The sequence below is a fragment of the Lissotriton vulgaris genome, chromosome 8 (assembly GCF_964263255.1).
Source record: "Lissotriton vulgaris chromosome 8, aLisVul1.2, whole genome shotgun sequence".
NCBI lineage: Eukaryota > Metazoa > Chordata > Amphibia > Caudata > Salamandridae > Lissotriton > Lissotriton vulgaris.
In genome coordinates, this window is record NC_141696.1 from 814,330,624 (window position 1) to 814,346,390 (window position 15,767).

Genomic DNA, 15,767 nt, shown 5'->3' on the forward strand with positions numbered 1-15,767 from the left:
TAGCATTGGAATGTGGCATGCACGGGAGAACACGTTTCCCTATGCCTCCAGACATGCCATGAGTTACATCAGTGGAGCAACATCTCAAATTACGAAGTAGGAGTGAAGCAAAACTCAGGAAAAGGGTACTATGTTGGTTCATTTGCGTAGATCCAAGATTTTAAACTCCAAGGGCAGGGGTTTAAGAGTTGGGCATGGATGACATTTCCATTTCTTCTGCGTAATCTTGCGTACTTTCATATCACACATATTACATTTCAGAAATTATTCTAGTACTCCACATTGTTTAGTTATGCGCTGCTCGAAACAAAATAAAGCACTCGGGAACAATGAGAACGGCCAGAATGCTGAGGGCTGCTGGTTATGGCACTTGTGTTTTTTTGCACTATTCTTTAGTGCGAAATGTGTTCTCATAACCAAACTATGTAAGGACACATTTCACTCTGAAATATAGCACCAAATGCCATGAAATTATTATTAGTATTAGCACACTGTTTAAAAGAGAGGTTGTCAATTTTGATTCAGTGGGCCCACTTGGCCTTTCATCCTTATCTGGTCGATAAACACCTAGTTTTAAGTCTGTATGGTGTATGCCTACTGTGAGGGTAACTGTTCAAAGAAAAAACACATCATAAAACATAAAAACACCATTTGTCTAGCTGTCTCCCCACTGGAAAAATTAGAATTTGAAACCTAAAATAAAGCTTTTTTTAACTCAGAGGAAATCCAGAACAATAAGGAAACCAGTGCACTTCATTAACAAACCAGAAAGAGCCTCAAAGTACTCAAAGTTTCTTGAAATGCACATATGCTTGTACTACAATGGCAAAGTTTTCAGATGAATGTATTGTGTTGACAAATAACAACCGGGCGCAGGTGTCCCTTGTCAATTTAAATAAATCTGGATAAATACAGACGGAAATGGCAAAAAAATAAATACCATAAAACCGGGAGCCCTAGTTATATTTAACCCCCTCTGAAACAGAAGCAGGAAGCTTCACACAGACATAAGTCCTTCACATCCATACCTTTTACATATTCTGACAATAATCTTGAGAAAGAATTAGTAGAAAAATCACCAACAGATCTATCTTGGTGGATCTCTGGTTTGTGCTCAATAACTCTATTAGTTTTGCCTGCTACATCATGAACAGCTTTTTTAGTTTCAGCTTTACTAGTCATGTTAGCTTTATAATCTTCTTTGTCAATTCCAAAAGGAAAGATGACTGCCAAAATCAACCAAACCAGAATTATTAGGATCACACAAATAGAAGACCTTTTACAGCATCTTCTAAAAATAGCACACCTTGAATTGTCAGTATTATGCATCTTTTTTTTTTTTTTACAAGAGTTTTACTTAAAACAAAACCAATATTTTTATATACACCTCCTCTTTTAATTTTTTTTTTTTTTTAGTTAGCCTCTAACAGCTTTTCTTCGACCTTGCTTCTTACATCAATGTGTTTTTCCAGCTAACACAATTTCTTCGACCTTGTGTCACCTAACACAATTTCTTCAGCCTTATGCCAAAAATAAATCTCAACCTAAAAAGAAAACAACTTTAATCATTGTCACTGGTTTCTTCTATATCTTCCTGACTACTGCTACTGATTTCCACTACTGGTGGAATTATTATGTAGGTCCACTCAGGGGACTTGTACTTCTGGTTTGGCTTTAATGGTCTTTTTCCCCTACTGCTAATGACTTCAATTTTCTTTCCTGCCCAATTATCTCCTTTCCTTATGAATTTCTTCTTTGGCTCAGTTTCGTTACATTCAGTTTTCCAAGTTCTTTTTCTGAATTTTCTTATTTGAGAATCTTCATCACTCTCATCTGAATCAGTCTCAAAGACTTTGAATTTATATTTAGGATCTTCTTTACTCTGCAGTTTCACTCCGTTAGGAACATCATCCTTGTAGCTGGTACTCGGTAATTCTTCTTCTTCTTCTTCTGGAATTACTTCTTACTTCCCAGTTTCAGAATTCTTGTTCATGTTTTCAGAGCTTTTATTCTGCTTTTCAATACTCTCCTGATTTTGATTCTCTTCTGACTCAGATTCTTTTCCTGCTTCTTTTTCTAGCAAATCTTCATCATTTTCTGAATCTAGAATCACAACCTCTAGATCTTTTTCATTCAATGCCTGATCCGCATCTGAATCTTCCAGATGTCGACCTTCTTGTCGATCGTCAGAATCTGGATTCTCTTCAGGTTCTTCTTCAGAATCTGAATCAGTTGTCATGTCACTATCCTCATCAGGATTATCAGGAGGTGGTACACGAATGGTATGACTTGCATGCACCCACCTTTTCAAACCTTTGTATTTAACTGCATTTGTTGTGACTAATATCACCTGTCTTGCTTTTTGCCGCCGGGGTACTAAACAGTTTCTTCTCTGGTGTACTTTTGTTCTCACCCAGTCTCCTGGCAACAGATCATGAGCTTGCTCCTTTTCTTTTGAAATCACATCAGTTCCCACCTGATGGAAGACAGAAGTCACCACATCAGACAAGTTCTTGCAATATTCCATAATCGCACTTTCATTAATGCTAAGAACTTTTTCAACTGGTACAAATGCTTGTCTCATTACTCTGCCCATAAGAATGTCATGAGGACTTGCCTAAACAACCTGAGTTTAGAGAAGGTCTATAGCCAAGTGACACAATTAACAAGCAATTTTGTGATTATATAAAGTTCATAGTTAACATAACCCAGATCATAAAGTCCAACTGTATGCAAAAACATCAAACATTAAATATTTCAGCTTTGATTTTATTGGTATATAATATATGTATTCATTATTTCTTTAAAGGTACAAATATTTATATATTTTTCTTTTTTTCTCTTCTGTTTTGTTTTCTTTTCTTATGATTATTTTTTCAATATGACAACATTCAATTAAAATCATACTAGAAAAAGTACATCATCAATAGACATGAAACTGTACAAATTGTTGAAGGCAAAGCGGTAGTCGGCTTTTTTGCTATTTTGGGATACCGGGAGCCAGAAGCATTCTGCTATTTTCAGCAGATATGGAAGTGTGAAAATCATGTACCACACAGAACCTTGCTCCTGGGAAGTTATTCACAGTCTATCTTTAGACTGCCAATAGATCTTTCGATTTTACCATCGTTCATCATCTTCCATTACTTGGAGTGAAACTCAATTGTGGAGATATCATTAAATATTCCAGCTAAGTCAGAACTTTTTATACAACCCTCAGTGTTAATATCGCGACAAACATCCGACAGGATCACAACTATTGATTTTTAGATATCAACTACGTCTCTCTACGGCTACAACATATGTCCTCAACATCTCTTTCATCTACCTACGTTCGAAAGATATCAAGAAGCCCTCATTTTCGACTGACCTATTACATCTGCGCCACTTATCAGGTCTGGGTCCATATCAATTGTTAGCAATAGACGGTTACCTGAAGAAGGCTCAAGAGCCGAAACGTGCGTATCATTCCTTAACTTTATCATTAACACCTGAAGGATATAAGGCGGTTTCGTTTCACGAGGCAGTTGCTTGTAAACAGCGTTCCTGCTCGCAGGCAGTCAGCTTTTTTGCTATTTTGGGATACCGGGAGCCAGAAGCATTCTGCTATTTTCAGCAGGTATACCAATAAAATAAAATCTGAAATATTTAATGTTTGATGTTTTTGCATACAGTTGGACTTTATGATCTGGGTTGTGTTAACTATGAACTTTATATAATCACAAAATTGCTTGTTAATTGTGTCACTTGGCTATAGACCTTCTCTAAACTCATTTCTTCCCTATGTATAGCAAGTGTAATAGTAGTATATAGGGGTCCCCTTTTTCCAAAACACATGCCTAAACAACCTGATCATAGAGTCTCTTCCTAAATGTCCTGGACCATGATACATCCGTGCCATATCAGCATTCATGCAATTTGGCATTACAGGTCTGTCATCTTTGTCAACCCAAACCTCATCTTCCCCCCGCTGTCTGCAACCTGCTTTTAGCCATGTGTCTTTTTCCTCATCATCTGCCTCATCTTGTAGATCTTTAACTCCTTGCTATTTCTCAACTACAGATATTAGCATGAGTGAGTTCAAAACATGATCATTGTCTTTTTCTAGATTAATTGAAAAATTGTTTTTCGCACAGTATTGTGCAATCTCATCAGCAAAGGAATTACCTTTGGTAATGTAGTCCTCGGCCTTTGTATGTGCTGCACATTTTACAACAGCAATTTTCTCTGGTAACTGAATGGCGTCAATCAATCTCTTGATCAATTTTGCATTCCTGATCGGTGTTCCCGCAGTAGTCAACTAACCTCTTTGAGACCAAAGCTGGCCATAGTCATGGACTACGCCATATCCATACTGACTATCAGTCACTATGGTAACCTTTTTTCCTTTTGCTCTTTAACATGCACGAATTAAAGCAATTAATTCTGCCACTTGAGCTGAACGAATTCCTTCAAGAGAGGAACCCTCAACTACTCCTGCAACTGTACAGACAGAGTAAGCTGCTCTCAGAATGCCTCATCTGTTATTAAGCAGGAGCCATCAACAAAGTAAACAAAGTCTGATTCTGGTAAGGGTACATCTTTTATGTCTTTCCTAGGTTTAGTTCAGTAATCTAAAACATCCAAGCACTCGTGGTCAACATCAGTCTCATGTTTGATTTCAGTAATAGCACCATCAGGCAACAACGTGGAAGGATTTAAATTCACACATCTTGCAATTGAGACATTATCTGATCCCAGAATAACTTTTTCATATTTTGTCAACCTGTTACTCGTTAGATGCTGTGTTTTACTTCTGGTAAGAAGAATTTCAACTGAATGAGGTACATACACTTTTACAGGAAACCACATTATGATTCCTTCACTCTGCTCAAGGTTTACACATTTGTTGCAGCTCTGCTTTTAAGCAACCTGGCAATGCTTTTGCAACAGGATCAAGAACAGCTGAGAAATAAGCTATTGGCTTTCCCAGTTTTCCATGTCTCTGAATCAGAACTGATAATGCACAACCTTCCCTTTCACTGCAGTACAGCTCAAATTCCTTGTCATAGTTTGGCATTCCCAATGCTGGAGCTTCACATAAACTCTTTTTTTAACTGCTCAAAAGCCTCTAACTCAGTTTTTGTTAGGGTGATCGGATCTTTTATGTCTGCTTTTGTCAGTCTCTGTAGTGGTTTTGCAATTACTGAAAATCCACTAATCCATTGGCGACAACAACCTACCATTCCTAGAATCATTCTGACTTGTCTCTGTGTTGTTGGAGGTTGTATTGCTCAAATCATTTTTATTCTCTCAACTGTCACTTGTCTGATTCCCTTTGCAATTCTGTGACCAAGATATTTTACTTCTTGTTTGCAAAACTGTAATTTTGCTGGTGACACTTTATGTCCCTCATCTGCCAAACGATTCAAAAGCGTAATGGTGTCTGTTACACAATTTTCTTGTGTTTTTGCAGCCACTAGAAGGTCATCAATGTACTGGACCAATGTTGATTTTCGAGGTAAATCTAGATCTTCCAAAGATTTCTTTAACAACTGATTAAAAATAGATGTACTCTCAGTATACCCTTGAGGGATACGACACCATGCTAAGATACGATCTTGGTATCTGAACGCAAACATTTGTTGGCTCTCTGGATGCAGTGGAACTGTAAAGAAAGCATTACATAGGTCTTTGACCATATACCATTCTGCATCATGCGGAATCTGATATAGAATTACCGCTGGGTTTGGTACAACTGGACAGCAAGGAACAGCGATTTTGTTAACCTTTCTCAGGTCCTGAACTATTCTGTAAGTTCCATTTGGCTTTTTGATCCCCATAATCGGTGAATTACATGGGCTGCTCTCAATTTCTCTTAAAACACCTTGTTTTATAAATTTCTCAATCACAGGAATGACACCTTCAATAGTTTCAGCTTTCATTTTATACTGAGGAATATTTGGGAAATCTACTCCTTGTTTTACAGTAATTTGCACTGGGTCTACATGTTTCATTAAACCCATTTCATCTCCAGTTAAATCCCTGATTTTTGCATTAACTGTCTCTTTCAGTTCTTTAGGTAAATTATTTTTATCAAAAGCAGGAAATAATTTATTTTCTTTTTCAACCATTAGCATTGTTAGCTTGTACAGACCATCTTCTTCTAAAGTTTGCAGCTCAATACCATCCGGTGAGCAATATATTTTGCAATTCATCTTGCACAAAATGTCCCTCCCTAACAGGTTTACAGGACTGCTGTTACAGACTACAAATCTGTGTTTTTCTTTGAAATTTCCAATCTCAATTTTAACTGGTTCTGTTAAATCTGTTTTAATATGTTGATTTGCTACACCAACTACTTGGATGGAGAGAGGAAGGTTTTCTATTTCCACTGATCTAACAGTAGAACGGGTAGCACCAGTGTCCACAAGAAAAGTGATTTCTACATCATTCACTTTACCATTTACAAATGGACCGGACTGATCTACCTCAAGAGTGGCTCCAAGCACACACTCTTCTTCCTCTCTCAGGCACCGTCATGAGTAATGCTCTGAATCACTCCCTTCATTTTCTTTTAACCAAAATTGTTGAGAAACATTTGACACATTCACTCTTGGCGGTCTGTTTACATGATCACCTCCTCTGTTTCAGGACTGAATCTTTGCCCATTCACACAGTTTGGAAGTGGCGGTTGTGGAATTTGACTCTGCTGATTCACTAACTGTCGCTGTAGCTGTTGCTGCTGATTTATCTCATTCTGCATCTGTGGATTTAATGATGTATTTTTAAATTTCTGGGCGGATTCTTACATTCACGCTTCCAGTGTCCAATTTCGCCGCAATTAAAACATGGGAGCTTTTGCTTGAGCTCTTCAATATTTACATTAAATTTTGGCTTGTTAAAATTTCCTTTAAATTTGCCATAATTCTGGTGAACATTTTTATTTTCTACGGCCGCTATGTGCTGTTCAGCTACCTTCACCTGTGCCCACATTGCTTTTTCCTTAAGCTTCTTTTGCTTGGCATCTATCTCATCACTGCAGTATTTTGCCTTTCTCAGAAGGTCGTCGACTGTTAATGATTGCCAGCCGACAATTCCATTTCTAATCATTTCACCAATTTCAGGTCTCAAGCCATAAACAAACCTGTATATGAAGTGGCTCATGTCTTTCTCACTTAATTTTTCGTAGCCACTGTATTGTTTAAATACCAGCAGTAATCTTTCATAAAATGAATGTTCTGACTCTTTTGGTTCTTGATTTGTTCTGTCAATTTTAACCCAATCTACTTCTTTTGGAGCAATTTTGTTTTTCAACCACACAATTACTTTGTCATATAAATCCATGACATCTGCTGAAGTAGCACCTGTTATTTTATCTCGAGCTCGTTCTTCTTTGGGCCAACTTACAGAAATTTTACATTCTGTCCAAAGATCTGATGGGACAACAATGTCAAAGACTCAATCAAGATCAATCCACAGAACTTTTGAAACTTTAATGAATCTGTCTACTTGGCGATACAATTCTACTGGCTTTTCTCTCATCCGAGGAAAATCATTTGTAAACAGTAAAATGTCCTGTCTTGTCCAAGGGACATGGACGTACCCTCCGCCAGCTATTTCTCTCATTGGAAACTCATTTGCAACTTCCCCTTTTTCTCTTTTTTCTTGTTCTCTTTTCTTTGTCCATTTCACTCTCCATTTACTTAATTCACCTAATCTTTTTAGAAACACAATTAATTCTTTTACATGAGTTATCCTACCTGTGGTGTTCACATTTTCAATATCTTTTTCAGAAAAATCCACTCTGTAATGCTTTTGCAGTTGTTTCTGTCTAGTCAAATCTATTTCTAGTTCAGCAGCCACTTCCTCGAATTGATCATACTTATTTTTTGTTTTCCATTGTATGCTTTTGCAAATAAACAGTAATTCATCATCCTGATATTGCTTTAAACTGTCAGTTCCAATTGTGCCAATAATTAATTCTTCCAAATCTGCTTTCAATTTTGCAACATCAAGTTGTTTAACTTCAGGGACTTGTGGGGTCTGTGGAGTCTGTGTTAAATCTGTTTTATTCATGCTCTTTTCTGGAGATCCAGAATCAGATCCTGCAACAGTTGGTGTCTGAACATTTGACAAACTTTGATTAAAAGTTAAATCTGGCATTGTTTTTTCTCGATGTATTTCTGATAAATCTGAATAAATATTTTCAGCTACTTTCTGAATTTCCGCATTTAATGGAACAGTCGGAGCTGAGTGTCTATTTTCTCTTTGGTCAAAAACTGGTACAGCAGGACCAATTGTTACTGGTACTGTTACTGCTTCCATCCCTTTCGTTAATTGCTGTATTAATTCCTCTTTTGCTCTTAAATATTCCGAAACTTCTGGTATATTCCCAAGTCTCTCTGTTCTTTTTACATTCCTTGGGAATTCATTTCTCTGTTCTGGAATCTCAGGATAATTTCTGTTTACTCTTGGAGTACTAGAATTACTTCTTGTCCCCACTCTTTCAGGTAATCTTAAAAATCTAGGTGAATTTTCATCAATTTCTCTGGGAGGTGCACTTGGAGAGGTTCCTGAAGAAACTCTCGGGGTAGACTGTGAACAATCTGGTTGATAGGGTGGCGGGTTACGATTTGTAGTATAAATTTCTTCTAAAACCGCATCATCTAATTCTTCATCAATATTATTTTTCTTTCGGGTATTCTTTTGACCTGGTGTTTCAGTAATCATCACTCTTAATGGGTACAAACCATCACACATGTCTGCTTTTCTCCAACGTCGTACTCTATCTTCATGAGTATCCCTATTAATATCTAATTTTGGGCCTCTTGTTATACCTCTGGTTTCTCGTTCAAGTTCAAACATTTCAACCTCCCATTCAACTAAAGCGTCAAATTGAGTAGGTCTAGGCTTTGGCACAAGAGCCGTCATTTTTTCTCTCAAGTTTTTCAAAACTTTAATATTAAATGACCCATCTTCTGGCCACGCTAATACACCATCATCTTTGGTATATTGTATCCAATTTTCAAACCAAAGGACAGTATGATAACCATATTCACCTTCCATATATGCTGCAGGTGTTTTATACGTATGAAGTAATTTTCCACCTCACGTTTCAATTTTCTTATCGGGGCTGAATATATTTTTCAATTTCTGAAACCATTTTGGCTTCTTTTCCTCCTTTCCGTACCACTAACTCATGTTTTAAAAAGATCGTAAGTATTTCTTGTTGTTCCGCTACTCTAGCCAATCCGTGCGCGAAACTCACCAACAAGCCAATCAGGTTAAGCTATGTCACTACCTTGCTCAACCAATAGAAGTACTCTTTTCAGAAAGGACCAATCAGCTATCAGCTCATTTTGGTCACATGAACCAACCAGTGCGCTTGCTGTGACTTTTATGTTGATGTGTTTTATCTAGGAACCCGATGCAATATTGTGACTTTATGCCCCTTATCGGCTATAATCAATAATAGCCCTATAATGGCATAATCATCAGATCCATATTTCAGTAAATCGCCCCTGCAGCCCAAGGCATGGCAGAAGCTACTTCCTTAGATTCCTAGAGAGAACATCGAGTTCTTTTGACACACCAAACCTCCAGCAACCTGGGAAAGCCCCGCTTGCTTTGTTTTGATTTGTAATAGAAGTCCTGCGAGCACTGTAAGAACGGCCAGTTCTTAGTGACATCTTTATTGACGTCTTATGTCCAAACCTTACGTCAAACTCGGCACCTTTCAGGTATAAATATACCAACGTTGCCTTAAGCAAACACACGGTGGTGATTCTGGAGCAGAGCAGCTAATGTACTTTCTGAGAGCCCAGCAGAAGCGAGAAGCCCACGGACGCTGCTCCTCCTCTTTGACGCGCTGAGAAAGACGCTGTCTTTTCTCCTGCCGAGAAAATCCAGCTCCGGCGTTTCCAGCCTACCCTTGCGGGTGACTGGGATATCGGGTCCTGAGAGGGAGATACCAGACCTCCTACATGCTATTCCCAAGGTACAGTGCTGACTAAACCCTTAGAGAGAATTCTTGAACAGATCCTTGGCAACAAACCTACTTAACTTAAACTGCTACTTACTTACTCCTTCCCACGTATTAGGCCCAGGTCAGGTACACTGGGGTAGGCGTATTTTAGAAGCACCAGTTGAGCACGTTAGCCTATGTATATATGTATATATGTTTTATCCATTTTAAAGTGTCTTATGGCTAAGAAACCATATCAATGCTTTTACAGTATTATTTCATAATACTCCTTTTACTGTACGTACTTTACTTCACAATAAGTATTGCAATTGTGGCAATTCATTTGTCTTGCATGAGAAGGAAGACTGCTCAATAAATAATACCTTTTATTGAAAACGCCCGTCTCTCTATTCTCTGCATCCTGGCGAAAATACATATGCACAACTGACTGAGTGAAATAGCTGTCTATTGTTTCACACGACTCTAGAGATTGACTCTTATTCTGAGGGAGCAAAGTTGTCATGTTTATGCGGTTGTCGGAAGCTGAATCCCTTCTTGTCTGAGCCAGGGAAGCTGATCACTTCCTATTCAGTCAAGAAAGTTTCCAGTGACCTCTGAGCTAGCTGGTGCAAACCTAAATTAAGTCTAACATAGTCAGTAGAGACCTAGAAGACCTCAGTCCTACGTCTAAACTGCTGTTTATGTTATTCCAATGCGCAGGGCCTATAGGGAAAATAGGAACTACACTACATGGCGCCCAACATTTGGTAAGGCGATAAAACTAACGCAAGACGTTAGAGTAACTCAGTCGTGCTTTTTTACACAGACCCTTTCTCCCGTAAATACTCCAATAGACGTCTGGAGTGGGTGAAAGGTTAAAATCCGCCGGAACTTAGTAGGAAGAGATTCCTATGTAGAGTTTCTGGTTTAGTCAACATTGAAGGATACAGTGTTCCAAAATATTGTGCACCTAATCTTTTGTCTCCTTGAAACTTGATATGCAACAAGAAACCTTTCTGACAGCAAAATGCCAGATAGTGAAGACGAAAGGGAAGCAGCTAGATTAGCAGCCGACTATTAGAGGATGACACGAGTCTCCTACAGAATGACCAGAATGCTATCCTCATTCCGGTCAACATAAGGAAAACTATAACTTTAAAGCTTATAGAACACGGACTGACATCACGAGGTGGTACAGTCATTTTCGTTATAGAGGCACACGAATATCGGATGACAGAGGTATTCTATTCATGGATAAACTTTCCAGCGGCAAACGCTACAACACACAAATTCCACTATTACAGAATAGAGGAACCACCGGATGAATATACTCCTTTTGAGGATATTGAAATACCACTAAATTACCAAGAGCACCTGCTCTGGTTTAAAGGCGCCCTAAAATATAATGATCACATCACCAGGCTCGGTCCACTAGGTAGACCAGGAGCAACGTGGCCGGTTCTAGCCAGCTACACACCACATCCAGACATTGAAAAAATGTCAAGAGAAGAACTTTTAGCACAGCTAAAATTACTAATTAAAATTCACAGACAGTTAGTCCAATTTGTAATGTGGACTGCAACAGTCCAACCAGCTGTTAATATTCCACAGCTGACCCCTCATCAGGGGAACACAAATAAAATTACACCACAGAACATACAATCATGTCTGGGAAAAACACCCACAAAACAGGAACCGATTCTATTCTTGCTAGCACAGAAAATAACTCAAATAGAGGCAGTATTCCCAAATACTACCCCTATTGAGAAACACAGATTTCCTACCATCTGCCTTCCAATGGGGGTCGCACCACATGTGGAGGACTGTGACACTTGGGGCACAGTCTTTGCTTCCATTTACACAAAAACACACAGTGTTCCGTCTTTGGCGGTAATACCAGATGTGCTAAAACAAATTCAGAATGAATACGGTCCAGAACCTGCTTTAACTCTTGGTATGAAATTACTGAAATACTTCAAGCAGGTCTCGGCTATATTATTAGCCAACATAAAAGGAGAAGCAGCATCTGTGGCGATCCGCCAAAAGTTGAAAGAAACAGATATAACAGATCAACCAATTGAGCTTGCCAGAATCATAGAAAAATGCTATGAAGAACTAGGTAGAGATAGTTTGGGTGGGAAACCAGTAAAACCCCAACTACTTGAAAATCCTGAAAAATTATTTATTAAAAATAATCTAAACACTCCTAAAAAGAACTGGGATGGAAATAAACAATCCACTCCCAAAGAAAAAGGTTTCCAGTCCAGAGGAAGGTCTCCTCGGCGGAGAGAAAAAACTCCGAATCGAGAACACCAGTCTCCCCAAAGGGAGCCCTCTGAAAAAAGATACAACCTTAGAAATAGGGATAATTTGAAAAAGCCTGATAGATATCAAGATATTGATACACGTCCCTCTCGATCTTTTTCGCAGAAATCGGAAAGAAGAGGACGGTCAGAACAAAGGGAAGAGCACGCCAAGTCCAAAGACAAGGAACCTGCTCAAAGTAAAAAATCACAAATTCCAAAAAAGAAGGTAGCCAGTATTAAAATAATCAAACATGCCAAGGATACTGAGGACACAGCTGAAAAACGGAGAGTGGGCACAGACAATGCTAGACAGCGCAGCAGAAATCAGCATAGCTCGCAAGAACCTGATGAATCATCTGGAGACAGTGGACACGAATGAATACATTCAAGTGGAAACTGTAGATACCAGAGTTAGCGAACCTCATAAGATATACGAAATACCATTGCGTATAGAGGGAGATAAGACTAGGAAAATAAGGGGTCTGTTTTGGGATAACCTCTCAAAAGGCTATGACATTCTGTTAGCCGAGAAAGACTGGCCACCAGAGTTTGTCAGGGAGTGCCCTCATGGTGAAGAAATGATTATGCCTGCCTTCTCAAATCATATTCCAATTCACAGAAAATATATATGTGCAAGAAAATGGGCAGTAGCTCAAGCACCTGCATTATATAAGAATCATGTAGGATGGGATGAGGACTCTCCTCCTCACAAAATCCAGTTAAAATGTCAACCTACTGCACAAAGGCAGTACCCGATTAAGCAAGAAGCTAAAAAACAAGTCAAGGAGATTTTAGATCAACTTGAATACCAAGGGGTGATTGAAACATGCACCTCTCAAATGAACAATCCTTTGTTTCCTGTCTCCAAACCAGACGATTCGTATCGTCTAGTCTTGGCCTACAGACACCTTAACTCATGTTGCAAAACATTTGCGGTACAAAATTCGCACAGTGCGGCACTAATGAATAACATAGTTCGCAAAAAATACAAAACAACATTAGACATTTCTAATGGATTCTTTTGTCAAAATATTGCACCGGAAAGCAGGTACTTGACCGCTTTCTCAATAATGGGGTCACAGAAAAATTTCTGTAGACTCCCACAGGGATTCAAGAACAGCCCAGGATTATTCTCAGCCAGAGTAACAGAGTTACTACAAATGTATGATAATGAGGCATTATCTTATGTCGATGACCTCTATCTCACAGACGACGACTTGGATACTCACTTGAAAAGAGTGAACACCATAATACTTGGGTTCGCAGCAGAGGGTTACAAATTCAACTTTAAAAAGTCACGAATTGCCCATCTAACTGTCCTATTTTTAGGATACGAATTATCAAGTGAAGGCAAAAGTCTAGCAGACAGCTTCTAAGAGAAGTGCGCTGTACTCCAAGCACCATAAACGCTGAAGAACTTACAATCGATTCTAGGCTTCCTGAATTTCGGAAGAACTTACATTTTAAATTATGCAGAGAGAGTTAAACCTCTCTACGAATGAATAAAACCTGATTTTAAACCAATCAACTGGACTCAAAAACACACAAAAATTTTGAGATCACTGCAAACAGACATGTTAGCTAAAACAAAATTAGAAACACGTGCCAATACACGGAACCTTGTAATCCGAGTCATCCCAGGAAGATGCGGAATCACGTACCTGACCTCTAATGAGGGAGAAACGGTACCAATAGCTTACAAATCACATTTGTACACACAAGCAGAAAAAACATTCAGTCTCACAGAAAATACTGTAAAGGCAGTTCAAACTGCTGTAGCAAGAGAACGAGCACAAGCACAAGGCAAAAGAATAACTGTTTTCACAGCAGAATCAGCCTTCGAGGCGCTATTCAGCCCAGTAAATCTAAAAACAGTGGCACTAGATCCGAAATGGATACAGTGGGAAAATTCTCTTGCTGCAGAAGACGTGACATACTATTTTGTCCCGAACATGAAAAAACTGAATGATTTAAAATATGAAGAAGACTATCTTCTGCCAATCGAAATTCTGCCTCTCCAACAGTACTCTTGTATAATCTATACAGACAGATTTGTACAGCATTACAATGTAGATGATAAATCCTACAATGCAGCCTGCTCGATTGTTAAAGGTCACTGGCTCTGCGGTAAATTCAGACCGAAAATAACAAAAACTGAATCACTGAGAAACTGTTCGGCTCAGCCAGCTGAAATCAGATCTTTAAAGATGGTGCTTGAAAATGCCGAACGTGAATTCCCGACACTAATAGTGTGCGATTCGCATTTCTGCGTCAAATCTTACAATAATGACTTGCAGAACTGGGTTCAAAATGATTACAAAGACGACACAGGTGCCACAACCAAGCATAAAATGCTTTGGAAACGGGTAATTCTTTTACAGAAACAACTACAAAAGACTCATGTGATGCACACTCTGAGTCATCAACGTGATGGCGTTCACGTTGCAGGGAATTAATTGGCTAATACAGCCACAGCGGAAGCAACTCAAACGGCTTCCGTAGCCACAAAAAAGCGTTCAGAAAAATACATAGACGGGGAAACCATGCTGCCGGTAAAAACGTCTTCAAAAGGCAACTGTGCAGCACTACCCGTGAATTATTCACTTAATTATACATACGTAATTGATGCAAACTCCGTTCCTTTTGCTCGAATCCCTGGAGTGGGGGATAGGGTAATTCCAAACATGAACCAGAGAGTCTTATTAATAGCAGACGCACACATGGGTGATGGTCCAAGGCACAAACAGATGAAGGAATCCCTGACTGAATTACAATCGGAATACTGGTGGCCGGGGATGAGCTTGCAACATTATAAATTTGTGAACAGCTGTCCAGACTGCAACAGAGACCGCAGTAACGAGCCAACCGGAGTATTGCCATGGCCATTTCTGTAGTTAGCATAAGGCTATCTATACATAAAATCCAGGGTCCTGTTAATTCATTTTAAGACTAAATTCACTTAATAATGTGGCCCCAGCGCTCGGCTGACGCCAGAACTGTTATAAAAGATTTGCGAGTCTTTATCGGCATATACGCAATTGCCATGCTTCATTCTGACCAGGGTCCTGCTTTTAGCTCTCGAGCTTATAAGGAGGCCATGACCAACATGGGCATTGGGTTGCTGTTCTCTTGTCCCTTCCATCCTGAGGGAAACGGGGTTGCGGAAAGAAAAAACCGAGACATAAAGTAATCTATAACGGCAAAGGTATTAGGTTCGGGTGATGGGTGGGTCCAGCATTTAACAAGTGTCCAACGTAGTCTTAATAATCTGCCACGAAATTCTCTAAAAGGTTTCAGCCCGTACGAACTATTGTTCGGAACTAGAATGTATGTTCAGGACTTAGATAGTCATGCTTCAGTGGTAGAAGATAAGAAAAAATGCTTTGACATCAAAGATCATTTGGCTGTTTTACAGGACTTAAATGAAACAAGAAAAGCCCTGAGCAACATAAAGTTAAAACAGCACCCAACAACCACTGAAGACACACCACCTGTCCCACCAAGACCTGTCTGGA

General features: G+C 39.0%; 1 pseudogene; it reads right to left on the reverse strand.

Moving 5' to 3' along the window:
• Positions 1–6,518: 6,518 nt before the first annotated feature.
• Positions 6,519–9,153, reverse strand: LOC147698031 (uncharacterized; annotated as a pseudogene).
• Positions 9,154–15,767: the final 6,614 nt, after the last annotated feature.